This window comes from Thermobia domestica, chromosome 16 (assembly GCF_964235325.1).
Source record: "Thermobia domestica chromosome 16, izTheDome1.hap1.1, whole genome shotgun sequence".
Classification (NCBI taxonomy): Eukaryota; Metazoa; Arthropoda; class Insecta; order Zygentoma; family Lepismatidae; genus Thermobia; species Thermobia domestica.
The window spans coordinates 121,669,979-121,694,654 of NC_137469.1; the positions used below are offsets into that span (position 1 = coordinate 121,669,979).

Below are 24,676 nucleotides of genomic sequence, written 5' to 3' on the forward strand. Positions count from 1 at the left end.
ACGTTCTCAGTGATTTTGCATTGTAAATATTGGTTTTAAAAATATAAATACAGTATGTTAAACTTGCAGTTAAACAGAATTTTCCAAGAATTGTGCTATGCATTTTAAATTATGCTTTATGCTTTATTTTCTAAAATTATACTTTTAAAATTAGTTTCTTCTAGACCCTTAGACAACCACAACCATGTTGGAGGTACCAACCATATGTGTAAATTGCTATTATGCTTTTTATGCTTTTGGGTTGCCCTAGTAAGCACCGTTTTATGAGCCTTTACCAAGGTATATAAAATAACAGGTAGCCCCAGTTCGCGATTAGTGTTCTGATTGGCTCCCTATCAGTGACGTCATGTGGAGGTATCGGGAAAGATTTTTTTTTAGTTTGCCTGCTTATCACACTTCACGCTTTATTCGTAAAACTAAATTCAATACATAATTATGATATTCCTTGTCTTTCCAAATACAAATAATGAGTTATTTCTACTAACAGATGAGACAATATAATGTAATAATTATATAAATACCGTCAATAATGATTAATTATCTATACAAATAAAAATGAATATAATGTTTACTCGCTAATTCATTCTAGAGCTTTGGACCACATGAGTTGACCTGGCCTAACTAAGATTTTTATCACATTATTTTGATTAAAGGGCGAATCCTAAGGGGTAGAAGGGGTTGAAAATTTGTACCTAAAATACAGTGTCTCACGACCTATCAAGTTAGAAAGATGAAACTCGGTATATAAACTCCTTATTAAACTTAAAGAAAAACGTGTCCCATTGTTTTTGAAAATTTCCGTTTTAAGGGGAAGAGGGGGCATTTTCTATTCATTGTAACAATGTTCGATTGCTAACTTCTCCTCAACCTTAACGATTTTTGGTACTTCCATGCAGCCTGGCCTAACTTAGGATATCTTTTTTTTTTTTTTTTGGCTCGGGATGAGAGGAGATAGGAAGATGACAAATAATCAAATACACCCGAAATTAGTGTCCAGTCCATCATTTTCAGGGTCACTGAAATGAATAGTGACCAAAACGATACCATTTAAAACCAAATTTATCCTCTTTGGGCGTGGGGAAGAGTGGCATTATGGATTTTTGTCGTTGCACTTCATTGAAACGTGAATTCTAGGGGTGGAAGAAGTTCAAATACTTTCCATAAACTAATCCTCTCAATAAGAACATTTCAGGTGGTAAAATACATAAAGCAAACATTATTCAAAATTTCAAAGATTCCGGGTATGCAATAATAAATTAGGTTAGGTTGTGTTAGGATAGGTTAGGTTACACTAGAAATCTAATCTACCCTAACCTAATATAACCGAATCTAACCTAACCTAATTTGGTAAGGTTAGGTTAAGTTAGGTCAGGTTAGAAACCTAACCTAACCCGTTGTATTTAGTATTAACCAAATTGTCAGAAGTCGTGGCTGCAAAATATTTCCTTTGCATTACTAATATTCGTTTATTACTCAATATAACACATTTTAAGTTATGTATTACAGATTATAAGTTGCACAGATATCTATAGAGTGGTATACATATATGAAAGATCCACCTTCACAGGGGAAAATTTGCAGTTATTTGTCCTACACTTTGCCGTTTGATTTATTGGAATTTAGTTTTTGTGGTTTAGCCCCCTCTCTCGGCCAGCCCTTCAATTATAAGAATATGGTAAGAGTGCACTTTGATCAGAACAAATGATTTTGTCACACGATGTGGCATTCGAGAAGGAATAAAATCAATGTCATTTGTACGTAACAGGTATGGTTCGGTTATACAAGATTTGTTTAGGCTAGATTAGGTAAAGTTAGGTTTGATTCGGTTCGTAATAGGTTCCTATGAATATTCTGCTCAAAGTGCACTTTGAGCACTTTGCCAGAATAATGTTTCAGATACTTAACAAAATATACGAATACCATTTAAACTAAAGAATATATAAGAGAATACATTTACTTCTGTATATTCTCGTTGGTACCCCTTCCACTTCGCTTTACGTACATAAACTCCTTAAGCTTCAGGCTCTCAGAAAGAAATGTCATAAAAGTAAAATTAATTATTGTTGTTACACACCTGTTTTTCAACTTGACTAGTGTCTTAGTTTACTTTTCCCCCACGCCAGTTTGGCATCAATAATGAAGAAACAGCGTCAGATCTTAAACTTAATTTTTGCAGGAAACTTAGAAGCTCGTTTTTTCAAACTTTTTGATAATCCTCTGATGAAAACGCGGTGGCTCAGTGGTAGAGCGTTCACTTCTGGTGCTAGGGGTCCCGGGTTCAATCCCAGCCCCAGGCAAGTGAACTTTGTGGTGGACAAACACCGTGTGCGTGGGTTTTCTCGGGGTTCTCCCGTTTCCTCCCACTTTCTTCATTCCACCATTTCATTCATTACTCATTATCACCGTCTCCATTAGCCTAACCGGCATAACCGTGGGACGTAAAACTCAAAGATTTCATTTCATTTTTTTCTGATGAAAAGTGAGCACAACATATTCATGCGTTATCTACATTAAAAGTGTTCTTTCGCTTACAGCGGGAAATCAATTTTCTTCGAAGTTCATCATTTTTAGAGAATCAATGGAACATTATTTCATTTGTATTGCTTCTTGTGCTATTATAATGAGCTACTGCACAAGTAAGATAACTTTCGCCCATCTTGAAACAGTAGTGTAATTGTTTATGCAGTATTTCACTTATTTTGAAAAATACCGCGATACCTCCACACGACGTCACCGACCGCGAAGTATCCTGGGAAAAATGAGAGCAGAAAAGCTATCCCGAGAGTCCCCTGAGCCTTTACAGTGAGAAACGGTGTTCCTGTAATGTCCGGGCGGCCATGTTGTATGATGACGTTGTAGGGGCAAACAACGGTCTACATCTAAATTTTATCCTTAGGTATTGGTCTACCACGTCACCAAATGGCATGTTTGTATCACAATTTGCAAGATTCTTCGGTTACCCTACCCCACTATCAGTGTTTACTGTCAAAGTATATGCTCCACTTCTCCAAATGAAGCGTGCTTACGAAGTGTTTCTTCACCTGCGCAGTTCTCGTGTAGATAGCCTTATGGATTGCTGACTGACATGGGGTTGGGATTTCAATGCCCTTGTTCAGAATGCTGGCGGCACACTTATGCTGCTCCTTGAGACGACAGCTTTGAGCTTGTAACAAGGCATCTCACAATGCCTGTTATGTTTCTTTCTGCTCGTTGATGCTACATTCTTATCTTCCCAAGGGCTGCCTTTGCTGTTATCGGATGAGTCCGTGCTACTTGCGGAACTATCAGGTGGCGCTGAGCTGGTAAAGGTCCACAAAGTCACTTCTATTGTCTTCCCTCGCTTGGATGGTTATATGATCTTTGCAATAGCAGATTTGCCAGTAGAATAACCAATCTGACCTTTGCTTTCAATTTGCAGTTTGTAGAGATTCTTATCGTTTTTGCACATTCATTCCCCGTTCACCTTGGTCAGTCAAACAGTTCATTTAATGAATCAAAGTTTTGTTTCTTTCTGCAGCACTCATACTCTTTCAGAAGGTTTGTTAATTTTGCACAAATGGCTTCAGTAGTTACATGCGAAAAATTCAATGTTTTGCTCCATAAGGCTTTAAGCTCCGCAGCAAATTATACCTATCCTCTCTCTTCGTTCTTTGTCAATGAATTAAAAAAAAAAAAAAAGAAGCCTCCAGTGACGTGGTTTTTCAGGGAATGCGACTCCGTTCACTCATGGTTGCTTTATAAGTTGCCACGTTGCCTCTTCTTGATTGCGCTTGAAACTTGAGTAAGTTCTTTATTCAAGTTTCCTTGTTCTTCTTCATTTTAAAAGAGCTCTTCTTGAATTACAGGGTGTATATGCTTTTTACTCAGGAAAGTAAACATGTAACCCTACTTCAAGAAAAACATGTAGTTGACACAGAAAAGACAATAACGTAAATATTAAATACATAACAAATTAAAGAAATTGTTATTGAGTTTTCATGTATTTTGTTTAAAAACAAGCACATAAAAATTTCACAAAATATAAAAAGTAGACACTAATAAAATATTATATTCTTAATTATAATTAGCGAAAGTGTTCAATGTAGTTTACCAAATAATACAAGGCTCTCTTTATAATAAACTCTGGATACATCATCTACTTCCGCTTTTTGTACCTATTAAACTCCCTTCTTCACCAGATTGATACCAGAAACAAGGGATCCGATCCTGGAGGGCCAAGGGGGTCTGCCCCCCACCAAAGCTCATATGGTCCCCGTCTTGTATTTATTAATATACAATATTTTGCATAATTTGTCTTAAAATCCTCATATATATATACACCTTCTTTATCTGGATGGGTCTCCCCAAATTTACAATGAAATCGGCGCCCTTGACCAGAAAGGGTCAGGTTGTAATCAATAATAATACTGCTGATACTAATATTAATAAGTCGTTCGGCACAAGTTAGGTTTACATATAAACAATGTTAATAGAATTTATAAAAAGCTAAAATGGCCTACATAACATTTCAAAGTGATTTGTGCGTTACTTTTTTCAATATTTCAATGGAATAAACGTTAGTTTAGTCATTAATAGGCAAAAGTTCATTCATTCATGCTACAGGAAATAATTTTTGAGAAAAAATTCAAAAAGTCATCACCCTATTTATTATACATACGAAAATTATAATGACTAAAACAATATGTTGCTAAACGGACAATCAAGTTTTTTTTTTCGTTATATTGTTCTTATAATTAGCGAAAGTGTTCATGACCTGTACCTTTGATATCAAATTTATCACATACAGGTCTTTGCCAATTATACACATACTAACATTATAAAAAATACTGGGCGAATTCGTTATCAAATTATATTCCTACAACAATATATTTATAGACTTGCGACAATAATTTTGGACAGAAGTGTACAAAGCAGATCCTAAATTTTTATATCTTCGAGAAGCAGTGTCCTAGATCGTTTTTCTTTCGTTTTTTCCTTTTTTTCTTTCTTTCTTTGACACGAAATTGCTTTGGCAACTATATATGCACTAACGATGTTTGTTTCTTATGTAGGAAATGTCGGTAATTGCAATACACGAAGACGCTGACGCCGAAACAGAAGGAGAAGATGAGTTGAGGAGCACTAATTATAATCCTTACGCTCGCAGAACTGATTATGGACTCCCAGAAGGTATCGGAACCGTGAGCTTTGGTTCGAATGCCTCCCTGTATGATGTGTCACTAGAAGAAGAAGATAGTAAGATTGAGGGTAAGTGTACGTCACAAGTATGATGATGATGGTATTTTTAGATATCAAAAATTTTCATGTCTTGAACAGTTAGCTCTTTACTATAGGGTTGGCTCTTAGAGGTTCTTTCTGTGTAATGCAAAATAATGAGATTACATAAACAGGGTGTCTATCGGTCACGAAAGTCATGGAAAAGTCACGGAAACAAACACGATCATGAAAGTCAAGAAAAGGCCACGAAATTTAGCTTTAGGGCCATGATTTTATATATATATATATATATATATATATATATATATATATATATATATATATATATATATATATATATAGATAGATAGATAGATAGATAGATAGATAGATAGATAGATAGATATACAGGGTGCGGCATGTAAAACTGGCCCGTAAAGTGAACACATAAAATGAAATGTAATATATTGAATATGATTACTCACCTTCACAGCAGGTGCTGAAAGTGTCCTCCGCCCACTTCAACACACATGTGAGCACGATTGAGGAGATTCATATACAGTATAGCCTTGTCAGTTCTTGTGTTGTAATGCTATTGGTGACATCCTGGATCCTGGTCTTGAGTTCTTCAATTGTGTGTGGATTTGTTTCGTATACTCTTCCCTTTAACAATCCCCATAAGTAAGTCACACGTGGACAAGTCTGGTGACCGAGGAGGCCACAAGCCTTTGCTGATTGTCCTCTCTGGTGTAAACATCTCATGCACAAGGGACAATGATGCAGCCGATGTGTGGCATGTTGCACCGTCCTGCTGAAAGTAACATAACTGACGCTCCTCTTCGGTCAAGTGTGTAAAAACTCCTCCAGGATTCCCATATACACGTCACTGTTCACTGTCGTCTCAAAGAATATGGGCCCAATAACGCGTGTGGCGGAAATGGCACACCAAACACCAATCTTCTCATTGTGCAAGGGTACCTGGTGGATTGCGTGTGGATTTTCTGTCGACCAATACCGGTTGTTTTGGGAATTTACGTACCCAGACAGGTGGAACCACGCCTCGTCACTCATGATGAGCATTAGTGGATCCAAAGAAACCACTGGCAACATTGCTCAACAGCCATGAACAGAAATGCACCCTCTTCTGCAGGTCAGGCTCCTTCAGTTCTTGCACAACACTTATCCGGTACGGTTTTAACTTCAGTCCCCTTAAAACACGTTTGCAACTTCTCTCACTCGCATGAACCTGATGACTCAATCTCCTGGTTGACTTTCGAGGACTTCTTGTCATTATCTCCTCCACCTGCATCTTTAATTCAGGTGTGCAGACAGATGGTCGTCTGTTTCTGGGAGCATTTTGAACCGATCCTGTACGCCGCCATTTTTCAATGAATTCCTGAATGGTGCTTTTTGCTGGCACAGAACGTCCTGGAAATTTCTCCCGAAACAAATTCTTTGTTTTCACAAAAGATCCAGTGAGAATGAACCCTTCAACAATGGCAACACGCTCGGGTATCAAATACGGCATTATCACACACTGACACTCACCCGGCTTAACACAACGAGGCCTTTTTCTCAACTGGTTTCGACAAGTTTCACTGGCTGCGGCTGCACGTGACTGCTGCAGGTCACGTAAGTCGACCCGACCTCGACACGCCATCTCTTGGTAGGAAGGTAGATTATTTAAGTGTTGCCAAAAACACAATATACTAGAATATTACGACGGGCCGGATTTACGTGCCGCACCCTGTATATATAAATAATGTCAAAATTCACCACGAAAAATGTCTATTGTCGACTTTAGACGCTCGAAATCGCAAGCAAAGCACGCTTTTATCGCATGCATGAAAATACGGCCTAATTCAAATTCGCTCTTGAGACTGTCCTTTAGCTGGCATCATTGAGCAGTGGCGATGTAAATCGCATCACATCGCCGAAACCACAGCGTTGCCAGATCTAGCATAATGATGCCAGATCTAGCACAATTTCCATGTCTTTAGCATCTAGCATCTTGCATTTAGCATACTGCCCAAATCTAGCATAATTTCGCCAAGTTTATCCAAAAGCCGTAAAACCTGGAGATGAGAAAGAAGTTGGTCGTGGGAAGAAAAAGAACGACAGAAATGAATCCTCTTCCATTGATTCATACAGTCGGTAAACCATACAGGTAGTCTTATTTTCCTAAGTAAGTTAGAAAAGACCTTTTTTTTGTGTGTGTGGCTCCACCCAGGGTTTTCTAATCCTTTAACTGCGAGCCATTGGCGGAGCTGTGGGGGCCATTCTTCCCACAACTTCTTGACAACTTTACCATCTTTATTTCTGACTTCATGACCATCTTTATTCCTGAAATGAAAGGTCCGAGACCGACCAAAAATCTGCGGAAGTATTGAGTTCTATCAACGCATTCTTGCGCTCTGCGTATTTTAAGTTACGTTATCGTATCTCAACTTCGTTTTTATTTCTTTTAAAAGTCCTGAATTAGTAATTATGAGGATCTAGCATAATTTGACCGAATCTAGCATAATTTCGATTAGGTTTTGGAATAATTCCGAGCTGTGAGTCTGGCAACGCTGCTACGCATCTAACCAGTTTATTCAACTCTGAGACGATACCAAGTTTTTATCACTCCAAGGAACAGCCTTTGAAAGTAGAGATAAGATAAAGATAAGTGCTGAAGAATATAGGAATATAGGCATTGTTATTAGTTTTTGAATGTTATGAAATTTTATGGTTTGGTAAAGAAAAGGTCACGAAGAAAACACGAAATTTCATTTTGGAATTTTAGTAGACACCCTGATAAAGCAAGACAGAAGCTTTCTGATTGTGTGGTGCTGGCTCTGCTTCTATAATACTCAAAATCGAAATGGCTAGTTTGATTAATAATAACATGAATATTAAGGTTATAATTATTTATATAAAATCCACATAAGTATTTCTTCCATATCAAGCACAATACAGTGGAGTCCCTAAAACTCGGTATTCGATAACCCGGCAGTCTGGATAACTCCGCCACACCCTGGCAGGGCGAATAAATTCCACACGAAGACCCATTGAAGTACGTATTTCTCTGAGGTCTGTCTTATTAGATAAATTACTTTACAGTGTGTATTCATTAATTTTCATTGTCACGTATAGTAAAGGCTCTATATTTTCATAAAGTACGTACTTTTTCTTTCTTTGAGGATAATTGGACAGTTTATTCTCTTTTGTATTTTCAAGCAACCAATACATACGAGTACAGTACTGTATTTTCTAAGGGAACATTCGTACCTAATCTTTTTTAACCCCATTCTCGATAATCTGGCGTTTTTCACTAACTCGGCCATCCTTCGGTCTACATTAGGCCGAGTTCCCGGGAGTTTACTGTATAAATATTAACTAAGCAACATGTACATATATTGCCGGACTTAGAAGTTGAGGATCCCAATTGGGAACAATTTTCAACTTGCAGAAATGTAATTGAATCTTTTATATACGTCTATTGTTATGTTTATATACAGGGTGTTTCAAAACAACACCGACAACGTTTGGGAGATTATTCCTGACACCAAGATAAAGCGAAAATTATATCACAAGGTAAGACGAAAAGTATATGGGTGCACAAATGCTTCCTTTCCGAGTTATAGGCTGCCAAAAACATGAAAAGAAAATGAATTTAAAGGTCCGTAGCTCCAAAACTGTGGGATCTACCATAGTCGGTCAAGACTTCACACAGGAATTAATATGTTTGCTCTCCAAAAAAATACATTTTTCAGAATCCTAAGGTACTCACGCAACAAATTTTATAGAGGCAGTTTGGCTACTGGCATATAATTTGAAGTACTCACTAATTACCTCTATAAAAATAGTTGCGGAAGTACCACAGGATTCTGAAACATGGATATTTAGATAGGGCACATACTAGTTCCTAACTAAAGTCTTGACCCGACTACGGTAAGTGGCAGTGATCTTTATCCCTGACAACACTGATGCATAGAACTCAGGAAAGTATTTTAAAGAGAGTCGCAACTGTTATACAGGAAAAAAAATGTTCTTCCCTCCTTCTAGCTACTGTTTTCTTCCCTACTTGACAAATGCTATATTGTTTTGCTTGGTGAATCCTTTTCCTTCAACCTTCGGAAAATCTACTTAAACTATTGCTTTTGCAAAGCTCTGCTTTCTTTTTAAGCCACAAACGGAAACATGATGGCAGAAAGTTTTGGAAAGTGTTGGTATTTTCACTGCTAGCTTCTCATTTTAGTTAGTGTATATTTACAACGAAGGTGGTTGCACGTGCACCTTTGCACCCCCTAAATCCGCCTCTCTCTCTCTCTACATATATATATATATATATATATATATATATATATATATATATATATATATATATATATATATATATATAGAGAGAGAGAGAGAGAGAGAGAGAGAGAGAGAGAGAGAGGCTCATATATATAGTCACAAAACTCATGGATTTAGGTTGTGAACTGTTACAAATGCTTAATTGTCCTATTCTCAGCAACTTTGCAGATATCTAGGAGGTAGTCCATTTTCTGTCATACACGGTCTGGCATGTCACGTGTAACATTGTGAATACCATTAGTTACGCACTTATTTAGTTTCGTCAATGGTATGTGATAATGCAGGATAGTAAACTGTATTTTTAACATAGCTCCAGAGGAAAAAATCTCAAGGCTCTGACATAAGTTTATCATCATAATCACTTCGGCGCCCAATTCAACAACGTCGTAGGTTTCTGTTCAATTATGATCTTACCTCGCTGTAGGAATGTGGTGTACTTCCATCCAATTGCATGATATTTGTGTTAGGTCTTACTTACTATCTTCATCCATTTGAGGAAATAACCACTCTGTCAATCTATCAAGAAACTTGAGTCCCGTAACCTTTTCTCCATGAAAACGGGATCATAAACCTTTTTTCTCAACATATCGCAAAAACATTCACTTCAAAGAGTCTCTTACTAAGTCAATAAATTCGTGTAGATTTTCCGTTTCCCAAATGCCCATGTGTTTACTGTTTCACTCACATGGAATATCGCCTTGTCTGTAAAAACTATGTTCTCAGTGAAGTTATTATCCTCAGCCACGAAGACTTACACATCAATCGTGAAATTTATCCGTATATGGCGATCGTCAGGTGTTAGCATCTGAGTAAGACTTATTAGCTTCCGGTGTAAGCATAACATTACGAAAGCTTATAGTTTCACTTCAGGTGTATGTGTATATGTGGTACTTTATTCCTCGGTAACTATTGGTTATATCTGAACCAAATGTAGTGGTAGAGTAGCCCATGGTCTAAGAAATAAAGCTTGCTATATTTGGTGGCCGTGCTCGGCCAGGGACACTCTCGGCTCGCCTTGCATGAGGTACTTTATTTCTCGGTAACTACTGGCCAGATCTGAACGAAATTTGGTATGCAAATAGTCCGTAATCTAAGGAATAAAGAACGCTGTATTTGGTGGCGGAGCTTCGGTGCTTAACAGCTCTCCACACCAACACCTTCAGAGTTCGGTACTCCTCGGCTTGTTCGGTGTAGTCTCATGGTTAGACGTTTATATAAAATACACTAAAACGTTGTGGGTGAAATTTCAAGTTTCCTAAATCCAGCAGAAGTTGTTTTCTTCGGGCTCCTTAAGGCAGCTGAATGAACTCGCCTCACAGCATTTTCAGATACTGAAGGTCGGTCACTGCTCTTGCTCTCGCAAATACAACTCCTTTAATTGAATTGTACGTGCCAAACCTAGTGATGGGTAGTGGGAATATTCCCGTGGGAAGGGATATAAAAATGGGAATATTCCTGGGTTTCTTTCCCTGGCATATAAATTCCAAGGATGGAATTTATTTCCGTTTCTTTACTTTATTTTCCAAATTATAAGAACCATATGACTAATTACTTAGTTTTCATTTATTATCATTTACTTCTAGGTTTTAAATAATTTCCAGGTTTAAAAAAATTATATTCGCTGACTGTACCTTATATAACTAATTAATAATATGATTTTTTAATTTCCATTTCCATTTATACTAGAAAGTAGCAAAGTACTAATTTATAAATGATCAAAACGAACTAGTTTGTAAAGTAATCCAGAAATTCTGTAGAGATAGAGTGAAGTACTATCAATACACCCCGAACTATCGTCAGTAATAGATGTCGTTCTGTGTGCTGTCTCTGATTCGAATTCCGCTCTCTAAGGAAGAATCAGATATTGAATAAAGAAATCTCCGTAGTCGTAAAAATATATTATTTTAAAATGTGATGTTTACATAATTAAATTAGGGTTGCTTCTCATGGTGTTTCATTAGTATCGGTGTTTCCGGACCGGACCTGTGTTAATTAGAATTTGTTTGCTTCCTTTTACGTGTGTATTCATATACCAAGCTTTGTTGGCGAATTTTTGTAACACCAGGTATATTGTTCGAAATAGCCAATCTTCTTAAATTAGAGATTTAATAGTACACAGTAAGAACACCGTAACAAAGCACAGTGTACCTCAAATCAACATATATGCCATCCCCAGTGCCGGTCTGGCTAGGTCGGCTGCTCGGCGATCGCCGAGGGCCCGAAGGGTCCGAAAGCCTTTGGAAGGGCCCGGACGCATAGGAAAATAAATATTTAAAACTTAAAAAAACTTAATTATCAGATGTTTAGAATACAAAAATAGAATTAACTACTGATAATTTTAAAACAGAACAACATAGTTTAATGTAATGCTTGAAAACCAGTTAAAAAACAACCAGTACCAGATTTACACATAACAAGCTATATAGCTTAAGGCGCCACTCTTGTAGGGGCCCCCAAAATATTAAAAAAGTAAGTTGGATATAATGACATTTTTTTTCTATCTAACTTTAATTTTCAGTTCACAGTTCATACGGTATCTTCTCTAATAACATTACCTAAAACTATTTATTACAGTACCGAAAACTATTTATCTGTTATACTATTTCCCTTCGGACTTTATAGTTACCGCACTTTCCTTTGTGACAGTTTTCATAGATTTATTGTTCCTTTCTTTTCGTATTTTTCACAGGTTTTCCTAAAATTCTCTAACATTAACATTGTATTAATTCCCGACAAAAACGAGTGAAATAGTTCACTAAACTTTTTTTTTAATTCCAAGATATTTTCCTGTGTTCTCTGCATGTATAACTTCCTTAAAACAGTCATTTAATCACTAGAAAAAATATTGAAGCGGTAGCTTACTCTATTATTGGATATTTACAGTGGATTGAGGTCAGCGTTAGCTTGTCACCCTCGTTTCAGTGTTAAGCCCCACCCTTTTTTGCTTATTTTGGCAACAGTGGACAATGAACCATCTCAAGTCAGGTGCATGTGGATGCAAACCAGCGAACAGTGATTGTTTGTAGGTGAAGCGAAGTCAGAGGTTACGCGATAGTATTTCGGAAGCACAAATCAGAAGTGGTGTATAGCAAAATATATTCGTGTAGAATGTTTTGTAAACGAAACTGTTAGTGATTCGTATTTCGTAATCTCTACGTCCGGCAAGTTGAAAAGTTCTTTGTAATGACAAGATTTTGAGAATGTACATGTAACAAGCTGTAGAAAATGAGTTCAACAAGCGGTGCTGCAAAACGGAAGAGGAGAAAAGAAAGAGAAGAACATTAAAAAAACACTTTAATTCATTCATATTTTCGTCGTTCTGCTGAGAGTGAACAACAGAAAAGTTCTGAAAGCACAGGTGAGCAAAAGTAACAATAATTGTAATAGCAGACAGTGTTCGAATTAAACTTCCGGACGAGGGAAAATTGCTTGAAGAAGGTAAACCCACAAATCATATACACTCATTGCATGGGACACTTTCTCAATTTAGATACAGCAGATTCTACTGTAAAGTGCCTCCAAGCAGAACATTTATTCGGGCTTGTGGAAGAATCCGCTTGCTTTTTAAGCAATTCATACAAGAGAATGATCGTGTGGGAGAAATTTACAAAGAAACATCATTCTGGGTGGGCAAAACTATATCGATTAATTAAAAAAAAAGAAAAAAAGAAAAAAGAAAAAAGTACTACTAGGTGGTGGAGCAAACACAAAGCTCTATCATCCATTTTACATTATGATAATGTTGAATCTTCTAAATTCGTTACATTTTTGTCAGTATTGTTAGATATGTCAACAGGCAATTTCGATTGTAAAACAAAATTTACAGTGCGTTCCCTTCTAGAACATGGGTCAAATTCGAAAATTTGTTTCTAGCTGTAGTAATGCTAGACATGTTTTCAGTTACTTCTCCTGTGTCCATCTTTCTCCAAAGCAAGCCTTTAGACTATGCAAAGGCCTGGCAGTCGGTAGATCCATTATTAGACGAAATTAAAAGAAAAAGAAGTTACAAAAATTTTAAAAGATTGCATGACAAATGTAAATCCCTGGTTAAAGACATGAAAGCTTATTTTAAGAATGGGGAAATTGATATAGAAGGTGATTTTCCAGAAAAAAAGAATTCACAAGGCGAAGAAAATGCTTTGTGAACAAGTTTCTGACGAGGCTTGAAATTTGTCTCATGACCAGAAATACAAAGCACTATACTTTAACATTTTCGATTATGCGAGTAAAAGTATAGAAGAACGGTTTGTACCCAACAAGACTCTACTGCTTGATTGTACCTGGTTAGACCCAAAAAGGTACGACGATATAGTTGCAATGGAGGTAGAAGATTTTCCAGATGATTGCTTGCAAACTGTTTCTCAATTAGCAAACATGAATAGAAGTGAGTTGTTGTTAGAACTGAATCAGTTTGCAAACCAGTATCGTAATTTGAGTGCATATTTTAGTGACAAGTCTGAAGAAGCAGAAGAGAAAGAAGTGTGTAAATTTGTGAGAATTACAAGTAATGATGGTGATGGTGATTCAGATGAAAGTGTGACATCTGAAGAAGAATCTGAAGATAAAAAGAACAAACTCAATGTGGTACTAAAAGAAAATGTTTCAGATGTCTCTCATGTGCATTTCCCATTCTCTATGAACTATCGTCACAGTCTGGATTATTTAGTAATTTATATACTGTGTTTAAATATATAATGACCATTCCATCCACTCAGGTGACTTGTGAACGAGTTTTTCGAAATTGAAAATTTTAAAAAACAGAATCAGATATTCTTTAAGCGAGAACTTACTATCTCCTTTAATGTTGATGAATGATGAGAGAGACTTATTTATAAATTTGGACAAAAATAAAGTCATTAATGAAATTGCGGTGACAAGCGAAGTTTTGAAAAGAAAATTAATGTGTTGATATGTTCCTGATACTTTGTAATTCCTGTATATGTCTGAGTCATTTTCAATTCTACAATTATGTGCTTTATAATATTGTAATCATTTATTAATAGTAATCAATAATTTGCCTGTTTGTATTAATATAAATCTAGAATAAGCTTCACTTTGTTAGTGCATACCAATATTTTCGTCTTTTTACAGTTATGTGGTCATATGAATGTTATAATACACGTTAAACATTTGTCATTAGTTCTCATAGAATAAAAAAATATTTATAACTATACAGGTTTCGCATAATTTTGCCATATCAACACATTTCTCTTTATTTCACTCATAACCTCATCACATCATATAGTACAATGCTGAACTGACGCCGAAACCTGTATCATGATTTATATCTACGTTATATTGCTTAAGTATGTTTTACCTTGACATTTATCGTAACATAACTAACTAACTAACTCTATGGCCTATGGAACCCGGAGGTTCAGTGCCGCGTTCACAAAAGCTCTCCACTGACTTCTATCCTTAGCTAATTGCATCCAGTTTCTACTTTGTATTCCTATCTCTGCGAGATCCATCTTAATATTATCCTCCCATCTGCGCCTAGGTCTTCCTAATGGTCGTTTTCCTATGGGTCTACCAGTCAAGACTTTGAAAGCGTTTCTACTTTCTTCCATTCTAGCTACATGACCTGCCCACCTAAGCCTCCTAGACTTGACGACCCTAACAATGTTGGGTAAACCGTATAAACTATATAGTTCCTCGTTATGAAGCTTCCGCTATTCCCCATTCTCGTTCCTCTTGGGTCCGAATATTCTTCTCAGGATCCTGTTCTCAAATACTTTCAGTCTATGTTCTTCCCTCAGAGTAAGCGACCATGTTTCGCAACCATTCAGAACAACAGGCATGATTATCGTTTTATATATTTTAAGCTTCAAATTCCTCGACAGAATTCGCGACGACAAGAGATTTTGAACCGAGTAGTAACACGAATTCCCTGCTTTTAGTCGACATTTAATTTCTTCGTGAATATGATTTTCGTCTGTTAATATTGATCCTAAATATTTGAAAGTATCCACTTTATCAAAAGCATTATTTAATATTTTAACGCCTCCACAATTTGCCGTATTACGGTCCCGACGCACTTCCATGTATTTAGTTTTCTCTGCATTTACTTCTAAACCAATGTCCCTGCAAGCGTTTAATAGGATCTCTGCATTTATTTCTACTGTTCTCCTATCATCCCCTATTAAATTTAAATCATCAGCATATGCCATAACCTGGTGAATGCCGTTCAACTCTAGGCCCTGGTTGCTACCTTTGATTTTCCTTATGGCGTATTCCAGCACGAAGTTAAATAATAATGGCGACAACGCATCTCCTTGTTTCAGGCCATTTTCGACGTGAAAGCTCGTGGACAAAAATTTTCCTACCCGGACTTTACTTTGGGATTCACTTAAACATACCTTAATTAATCTAATTAGCTTTCTCGGTATTCCAAGTTCTGTAAGAACGTTGTATAATGTTTCTCTCCTAACCGAGTCGTAAGCCTTTCTAAAATCAATAAATAGTTGATGTACCGGGGTATTGTATTCCCACTTCTTTTCGAGTATTTGGCGAATGGTAAATATTTGGTCGATAGTTGATCGATTTCGTCTAAATCTGCACTGATAATCTCCAATAATTTCATCTGCGTATGGGGTCAATCTTGCTAACAGAATATTTGAAAGGATTTTATAGGATGTTGACAGAAGAGAAATGCCTCGATAATTATTACAGTCAGTTTTGTCGCCTTTCTTGTGAATTGGAACAATGATTGACTCTTTCCACTCTTGTGGCAGTTCTTCCTTGTTCCAGATAAGGAGAATGAGTTTGTGTATCTTGTTACACAATTTTTCGCCTCCAGCTAAAATTAACTCAGCGGGAATTTCATCTACACCCGGAGATTTGTGTTTCTTTAATTTCTTTATAGCGGCTTCCACTTCTATTCGATTGGGTTCTGGAATATACGGTTCTGCGGTGTGTATCTCCTTTTCTCCACGCACATTAGTTTTTGGCTGCGTGTTCAGCAAATCGTCAAAGAAATCTTTCCATCTATTTAAGAGGCTATCCGTATCAGTGAGAACTGTTCCGTCAGATTTCTTTAATATATAAGCACGAGGTTGATAGCCTTTCTTAAATTCGCTGATCCCTTTATACATGTCCCGAATATTTTTATTTTTACTATTATCTTCAAGTTCCTTAATTTTAGCTTTCAAAAAATCCCGTTTCTTTGTTCTAAAAGTTTTGGAAGTTTCCCGCCTGATATCTGCGAAATTTTGTGTAGTTATTTCATTCGGATTTTGTAGCCAGCTTAATTTTGCCTGTTTTCTCTTCTCTGCTAGTTTAATGCATTCTTGGTCGAACCATGGTTTGTTCCTACGTATTTCCGCGTGTCCCAATTTTTCTATTGCTGAACTTTTAATGCTATCTCTAATTTCAATCCAAGTATCCTCAACACTAGTGCACTCCGAGTCTTCTAAGACCGAGAATCTATTCGAAACCTCAATCTGGTATTCCTCTCTTACCTGGCTCTCTTCTAATTTCTTTAAATTAAATCTCTCCGTTTTCGGACATTGAATATTACCTTTATTCAACGATAATCTCTCCCGTATTATCGCTACTACCAGGTAGTGATCAGTGTCACAATCAGCCCCTCTAAACGACCGGACGTCAATTATGCTAGATTGTCTTCTTCTATCTACTAAAACGTGATCAATTTGATTATGTGTTTTTCCGTCTGGTGATGTCCAAGTGTATTTATGAACGTCGCGATGTGGGAATTTTGTACTCTTCACTATTAGGTTTTTGGATGTTGCAAAGTTCACGAGTCTAACACCGTTGTCATTACTTTCCTTATGCAAACTTTCGTTCCCTATAATCGGTTTGAAAATATCCTCTCGTCCTACCTTCGCATTGAAATCCCCTAATAGAATCTTGATATGGTATCGCGGGAGTTGGTCAAATATCCGTTCCACTTCTTCGTAAAAACTATCTTTTATATCGTCACCCTTATCTTCAGTTGGAGCATGTACATTTAAAACAATAATATCACACCACCGTCCCTTAAGAGTAATAAAAGAAAGTCTGTCAGTAACAAATTCAACCCGTTTAATTGCTGGTAATATTCGTTTGTGAACGAAAAACCCTGTTCCTAACTGGTGATTTTTATTTCCTTCCCCGTAAAAGAACATAAAATTTCCGGACTTCTCAGATCCATTTCCTTCCCACCTAACTTCCTGAACTCCTACTAAGTCCATCCTGTATTTCTCTAACTCACTCGTTACAGATTTTAACGTGCCTGCCCTATAGAGACTTCTAATATTCCATGTTCCAAATCTCATGTCCATTTTCTTTTGCTGATGTCGTGCCAAGTTATCAGTCCTTGTCCGAGGCTTTTGTGAATGTTTCTGAACAAGTACCTTTTTTTACAGGATGAGGGTGTTAGCTTTACCCAAACCCCCAAGCTGGAGGACCATTTATCGTAACATAGATAGATTTAAAATAATTCAGAAACTTTTTTTTTCATAAACAAACCTTTAATCATTGTTGTAAGTACCGAAGATACGCTATGAAAAGTTTCTCGATCAGGGGGCCCACAACCAACTTTAGCCGAGGGCCCGTGATTGCTCCAGACCGGCACTGGCCATCCCATACACTTTCAATCTTACGAACTTTTCGAGAGACTGTGTTTTCTGGCATTTATCAACCTAATTTGTTTATAACATTTAAAAATTTAATATGATTACAATGTTAGTAATAGCGTCAAGTTTAGAAAATCCACTTACATATAAATTTAAATTGTTTTAGCGGTGTAAAGGTATGTGGACTTTCTATACCAAATGTTTTTTCTACATATTTACTCGAATAAAACATATTGTAAGTAAATATACATTTATGCGTAGTCTCTAAATAGCATAAAATAATAATAACATAATACAGTTCAGGATATACATTTTAAAGAATCCTCTGTAGATAATGGTAATAGCCTAAGTAGTATACTGTGATAAAAACGAATTTTATTTTGAAATCATAATATAGTAATAGAATGCGATTTTCTTTGTGTTTGTACATAAATTCCCAGAATATTCCCATTTTTGGGAATATTCCCGAAAAATAGTTTCCCGGGAATTTACCCATCACTAGCCACACCGTCTTCTAATGGAATTATCAGACGACGCTGCATCTTTCTCATAATGAGTACTTAAATGACATTGCACAGCTGTAACGTACCTCACTAGTTCTGTGCTGTAAACATTCAAGGCATTAAATGGAAAGATAGGAAACAAATTAAATATTCTGACAATCGTTCGTCTGCAACAAGACCTGTGAAACACAGTGATAACTTTCCAGTTCCGGTAACAGTCTATCCTGTTTGTTTTTATGTTAATGTTTTGTTTGTAGCTCTTGATACAACACACGTGGCACAGGAGTGGAGACTTTTTAACGACTCCTCAAAGAGCAATTTTAAGGCTATTTTAATATACAATTACAATATTCTCCCATCTGTACCAATTGCTGAAGCCACACAAATGAATGAAACATATAACATCATGAAACTTATATTAGAAAAGATTCAGTACAACATTCAGCAGTGACATGCACATTGTAGCAGATTTCAAAGTTATAGGCGTACTTACAATACTACAGAGTAGATACACAAGACATTTCTGCTTCTTATGCGAGTGGAACTCTTTTGTCCGAGATGGTTGTTATCAGAGGAAAGAATAACCAGAATGCAGTACAATGGAAGTAGGTGACAAAAACGTTGGAAACTCCTCTCTAGTCAATTCTGAAAACATATATCGACCTCCTCTTCATGTAAAGCTTTGCCTTATGAAATCTTTTTGTAGCTGTGATAGACAAGAGTGGATCTGGTTTGACACGTATATTTCCTAATCTCAGTGCTAACAAAGTGAGGGCTGCTGTGTTCATCTGCCCCCAAATAAGAGATATTGTGCGGGATCAAGACTTCACTTCGTCCTCTTGAACTGTAATGTGGGCTATCATTCAAGAGTTTGTGCTCCGGTTTCTTAGGCAACACGAAGGCTGAGAATTACAAAACACTCGTTGACAATTTGCTGAATAGTTACGAAAAATATAGATGCAACATGTCGCAGAAAATTCATTTCCTACATAGTCATTTGGACTTCTTTCTGTCGAATCTCGACGATGTAAGTGATGAGCGTGCCGAACAGCAAGGGAGAGACTTTACTAAATTGGATGGAAACCAAATATGCTTGCAGACTATTGTTGGTTATTGGTAACCAAGTTTTTCTCATCTTGTATTTCAGCAGTTTATGTATAATTTTTGTGTTATACCTAAATGAATGGGATGGGGGGGCATATTGGTTGAGTGATAAAGCGCTTACCTCTTTTGCGAAGGGTCCCTGGCTCCATCACCGGACACGTATGTTTGTGATAGACAACATCATGTCCGTTGGTTTTCTAGGAGTATTCCCGTTTCCTCCCACTTTCTCATTCCATTATTTTTTCCGTCATAATTCACTTACCTTAATCATTGTCTCCCGTAGCCTAAAGGGCATATTTGTGGGACGTTAAAATTAAAGATTGTTAATATATGGGGAGGTGGTTCCTGAGCTTATGTTTGCGTACCGCAACTGTAAGTTTTGTAAACGTCTGGATTTCTGAAAAACAATTAAATTTTCGCCTTTTTTTTTTCAATTTCTTCTTCCGCACATTTTTTCTCACCTTGTGTTTGAGCCATCTCAAGAGATGTACTTGAACCTGAACCCACAAAATGGGGGTGATGTATAATTTCCAGAAAGCTTGGGTCAAGGTAAGATCAAAACCGGTTACCAAAATTAGGGAGGTCTCATGCATTTTTATTAAAATATTTAAGCGTGTCCATAAAGTCCGTTGCAATCCCGAAATATCTAAAACGGTGAGACAGATATGAAAACACAAAAACATGTCTTTCATCCTTTCAGAAGTACAACGTATCAAAGTAAAATAAATTTTCCCAGGGTCCCCCCGGAAGGTCCCAGACGTTGACCAACTCAAAATATTTAAATGAAAAGTGGGATCAACTTGCATATTGTATGAAAGTTGATGTTAAATGAAAGAAGATAAATCAAGTCTCGACTTTCTACGATAAGCCTGTGCAAAATAGTGGTGGGTCATAATATCAACACAATCTTCATTGCAAAGTCTATGCCCACTCGTATGAATCTGAAATGAGAGATAGGTGTAAAAACAAAAACACGGATATGTCATTATTTCAAATGTATAATGATTCAAAGTTTAAAAAAAAAGTGTTCCAGGGTCCCAGACGAGATCCAACTCAAAATGTTGAAATGGGGAAGAGATTCAAGTTGATTGAAAGCTGGTGTTAAGTGAAAGAAGATGGCACAAGTCTCGTCTCCTGATGATAAGCCTGTGTAAAATGGCAGTGGAACAAAATGTCAACACAATCGTTATTGAAAAGTATATGGCCACTCCTATGAATCTGAAACGGTAAGAGAAGTGTAAAAACAAAACAAAACAAAAAGTAGAATGTATCAAAGTAAAAAAGAAATGTCCCAGGGTCACCCGCACGATCGCAGACGGGATCCAAGTCAAACGTTTCAAATGTCAAGGGACTGAACTTGAATAGTTATTTTGTTAACATGTCAACCATATTGTCATTGCATGAACACGTACTGATTAGTAACACTCAGAAAGGTTTACGTCCTCTCGCTACGACAGGGCTTGAGTTATGAGAGAGAGAAAAGGTCCCGGTTGGATGTTGTTTATGTAAAAATCGGAGAGACAAAACTTATTGAAAAAGTCGTGACTGTGCTAATTAAAAATGCCTGAGAAATTGGGAAGAAATCGCGCAGACTCTTCTCTGCTAAACAGGAGAAGTTCCATTTTCTGTCGCAACTAATACGGTACCTGTTGAGGACGCTGACTGACTTTGCGCACAATGGATGGCGTGTTTTCTGCCTTGTGCAGCTTGAATGAATTCAATAAGGACGTGGTACCCTCCGAGGAAGAAAACGCTATCGCTCGCAGGGTACTAACTTTCATGAAAATCATGGTTACCAACTCGTGTCTTGAAAATGTCACGATGACAGTTGAGGACCACGTGACATTTGAACATCCAAGAGAACCAATGGATAGTTCAAGTCAAGGAACGAAATGACCTCTTGACGATGAAGATTACAGTCCTACGTCATCTCAGGAGTCGGCCATCTGGAGAAGCTGGAACGAGCAAAAGATGAGGAAAACGCTCCACGCCTGGGACACCGCTGAAGCAGGCAAGAAGCAGAAAGCTGCAAAATATGTGGCCAAAGTTGATGTTAGTACCAGTTAGATAAACCGAATTAGATCATATTTGGAGCGGAATACCAGACGAGAGAAGCTTACGCTGCTCCACGAAGGTATCAAGATGTGGTGTAAGAAACAACGTAGCCCACAAGATGTTATCAAGTGACCAAGAGTGACATTGAGTTAGAGGCCTTGGCACAAGCCCTTAAGTTGGAAATCAGTGGTTTCAAAGCTTCTCGATCTTGGATCCGCACACACTGGCCGAAATGTAATGGGGATCACGAAAAGTCAAAAAAGTCTTGACAATGGCAGCTCATACCAGAGCTGAGGAGCGTTCCTAAGAATTCGATACCTTTGTCTGCACACATCAGACGAGAAATCAATGACGGCAGTTACAACCATGACCAAATTGTGAGCTTCGATCAGAGTGGCTTTAACTACGAACTTCTGACTCGTCGAACCTTAACGGAACGTGGCGTGAAAGACATTGTGGTACACTCATACAGTCCGGGAAGCTATATCAGCGTCAAGGGAACTTGTCGGTCCAACAGTAATCGTATTCAATGAACCGTCTGACGGCTAGTAGGTATGCTGCCGAACGTCACGAACAGTGGTGCAAATTCCCTATGATAAAAATGATTTGTTTTAAGTATTTTTACTGTCTTTTTAGGGATTTTTACTGTTTTTATCCTATATTTTATACCCTTTTACGCTACTTGTGAGCGCATTTTATACCCTTTTATGGCAATTTTATATTATTTTATGCTAATTTATATTGTTTTTGAACCATTTTATGGTAATTTATAGTGTTTTCTCTACATTTCTAGTGATTTTCAGTGTTGCTAACTAAAGCAAATTGTTAGGAAACATTTCTTTGTTGATATACAATGATAGTAATCCCTTAATAATTTTAATTGAATGAAATATTATATGTGAAATATTAAAGAGTTGGATTCACTTCTTTTCTTTTGTTAAAAGAATTTAAAACGTTGGGTAACACGTGTGCGAAAATAGGGGAACCGTTACAGGGTTTTATGTAGAGCAGGCTTTTAGATGAAGCTAATTTATGACTGTGAAGGTATGTATCAGCTGGGGGAGGCGATATTTTATACTTACAAGATCATTCTTTGTTGTTTTTGACAGACGTATTTTTGTCCATGACAGAGAGAGAGGATATGCAAGGAGCATCTGTGACATACACCTGGTGAAGAATATATTATTGTTGTTTCTTTGATTTGGAACCAAGAAAATTTCGGACATTGTTATCGTTTGACAAGGAGGTGTGATATATGTTTAGGAACACACATTTTCTTTGAGATTGCCTAGAGTTTGACTATAACTATGAGAGAATGGAAATCATCAGTATTGTTTGAGAAACAATTGGAAAATTCTAAGATTTTCTTGTTTTCCGTATAACAGCTTATTCTTTGGTGGGTCCTTTGAAAAAATAATTGAGAGTGCTGCCTGACGTGAGTTTGTTATGTGTCATTTTTTTTAGTTTGAATGTGTACATGTGAAATCACACAGGAAGTTGTAGAGTATTGTAGCGATTTCCTGGAAGTCCTTTTACTCAAAGAATACTAGTTATTGTTGGTAGGCCAAATGTATGTGATTTTAAAGAAAAGAGCAGTTGGATTTGGAAAGGCATGGAGATACAGTTTTCTGTGTATCTTTGTTCTTAAAGAACGTATATAGAATAACTTGGGTTTGTAACATCTGCAGGTGAGCTGCTTGAAATAGATCACTTTGAGAGAATGGAGCATCTTGTAAGATTAAAGAAATCCGAGTTTGAATAGAAGAAACTATTCTTATTGTAACTTTTTGCTTTTGTTAAGAATTCAATATAGTGAAGAAAAATATATATTATACTTGTGTCCTTTTTTGACTTGAAGTATACTGTCTTTATTTGTACTGTTTTTACTGGGCAATAGGAGAGATTTTTGTGAAAAACAGGAAACGAGATAATATATTGTGAAAGTACAAAAAATCCTTTGTGGTTCACTCACGTAACCTTTAGTATTTGGAAAGAAGAAAAGAAAGAAAGAAATATAATAAGATTTATTTTCAACTTCTTATGTAAACTAAGAAGTAGTAGGTTTCTTTGTAAGCTAGATTGAATGAACAGAAGTTGACCGCGTGTTTCTTTTTCTTTTTTCTTTATGTTTCCCTATATAAGACTTCAGCAAAAGGAACTTAAAATCATAGTTGAATTTTCGTGTGCTTGTGTCAGATGGTGTATATTTTGTGTGTGTGTGTGTGTGTGTGTTCTACGAGTGAAGTTTGAAGCAGAAAAGGTAAGTTATTATTTTTTGTTGTGCTGTTAGCGTAACGTAGGATTTACATTATGCATAAAACTTGAATATACTAGAATTTAGATGCCAGCTTTACGTATATGTAGGGGGGAGGCATTTCGTTGATTATAGTATTTAAGAGGAAAGAAGGAGGATTATGGAAGCGATATGGGACCTATATGCTAGGTACCACCCCGGCATTTGCGTAGTGTAAATACAAGGAGGGCTGAAATATTTTTTATAGTTTTGGTTAACCCTGGGAATGGAACTTTTGATTCTTTACACTGAACACTAACATAGAAATGATGTTGGGAGATATATTTTATCATCGAGGATATTTGTATCAGTAAGAATTAATGTCCTACAGCAGATAGACATAGTTAAGTGATGGTCAATACGCCGGCTATATAAAACGCAACCCTATATTATTATTCAAATAACGTTGTATTACATATTTGTGATCTGAACTATTGTTGGGAATGGAAGCTACGTTTGCGGACATTAAGTATTACTTGATTTGATTTTCATTTTAGCGTTCCTTTTAGCAGTTAGGCTATAAGGATCGTGGTCCTAAAGTGGAATGTAAGCTTTTGTCGGTGATTAAACCTGAGCTAAAGACATGTACATTAACCTTCTAGTAAGTA

The 24,676-nt window shown here is 36.8% G+C and overlaps 1 long non-coding RNA gene across 2 annotated transcripts in view; it reads left to right on the forward strand.

Annotated features, from left to right (window-relative positions):
- The window catches only part of LOC145672802 (uncharacterized), a 191,980-nt gene extending 168,077 nt beyond the window's left edge, over positions 1-23,903 (forward strand). For both annotated transcript variants that reach the window (XR_014128668.1, XR_014128667.1), the window contains exons 2-3: positions 5,052-5,247; positions 22,885-23,903. This is a non-coding gene — a long non-coding RNA (uncharacterized LOC145672802). The remainder of the gene's footprint in view (positions 1-5,051; positions 5,248-22,884) is intronic.
- The last annotated feature ends 773 nt before the right edge of the window (positions 23,904-24,676 follow it).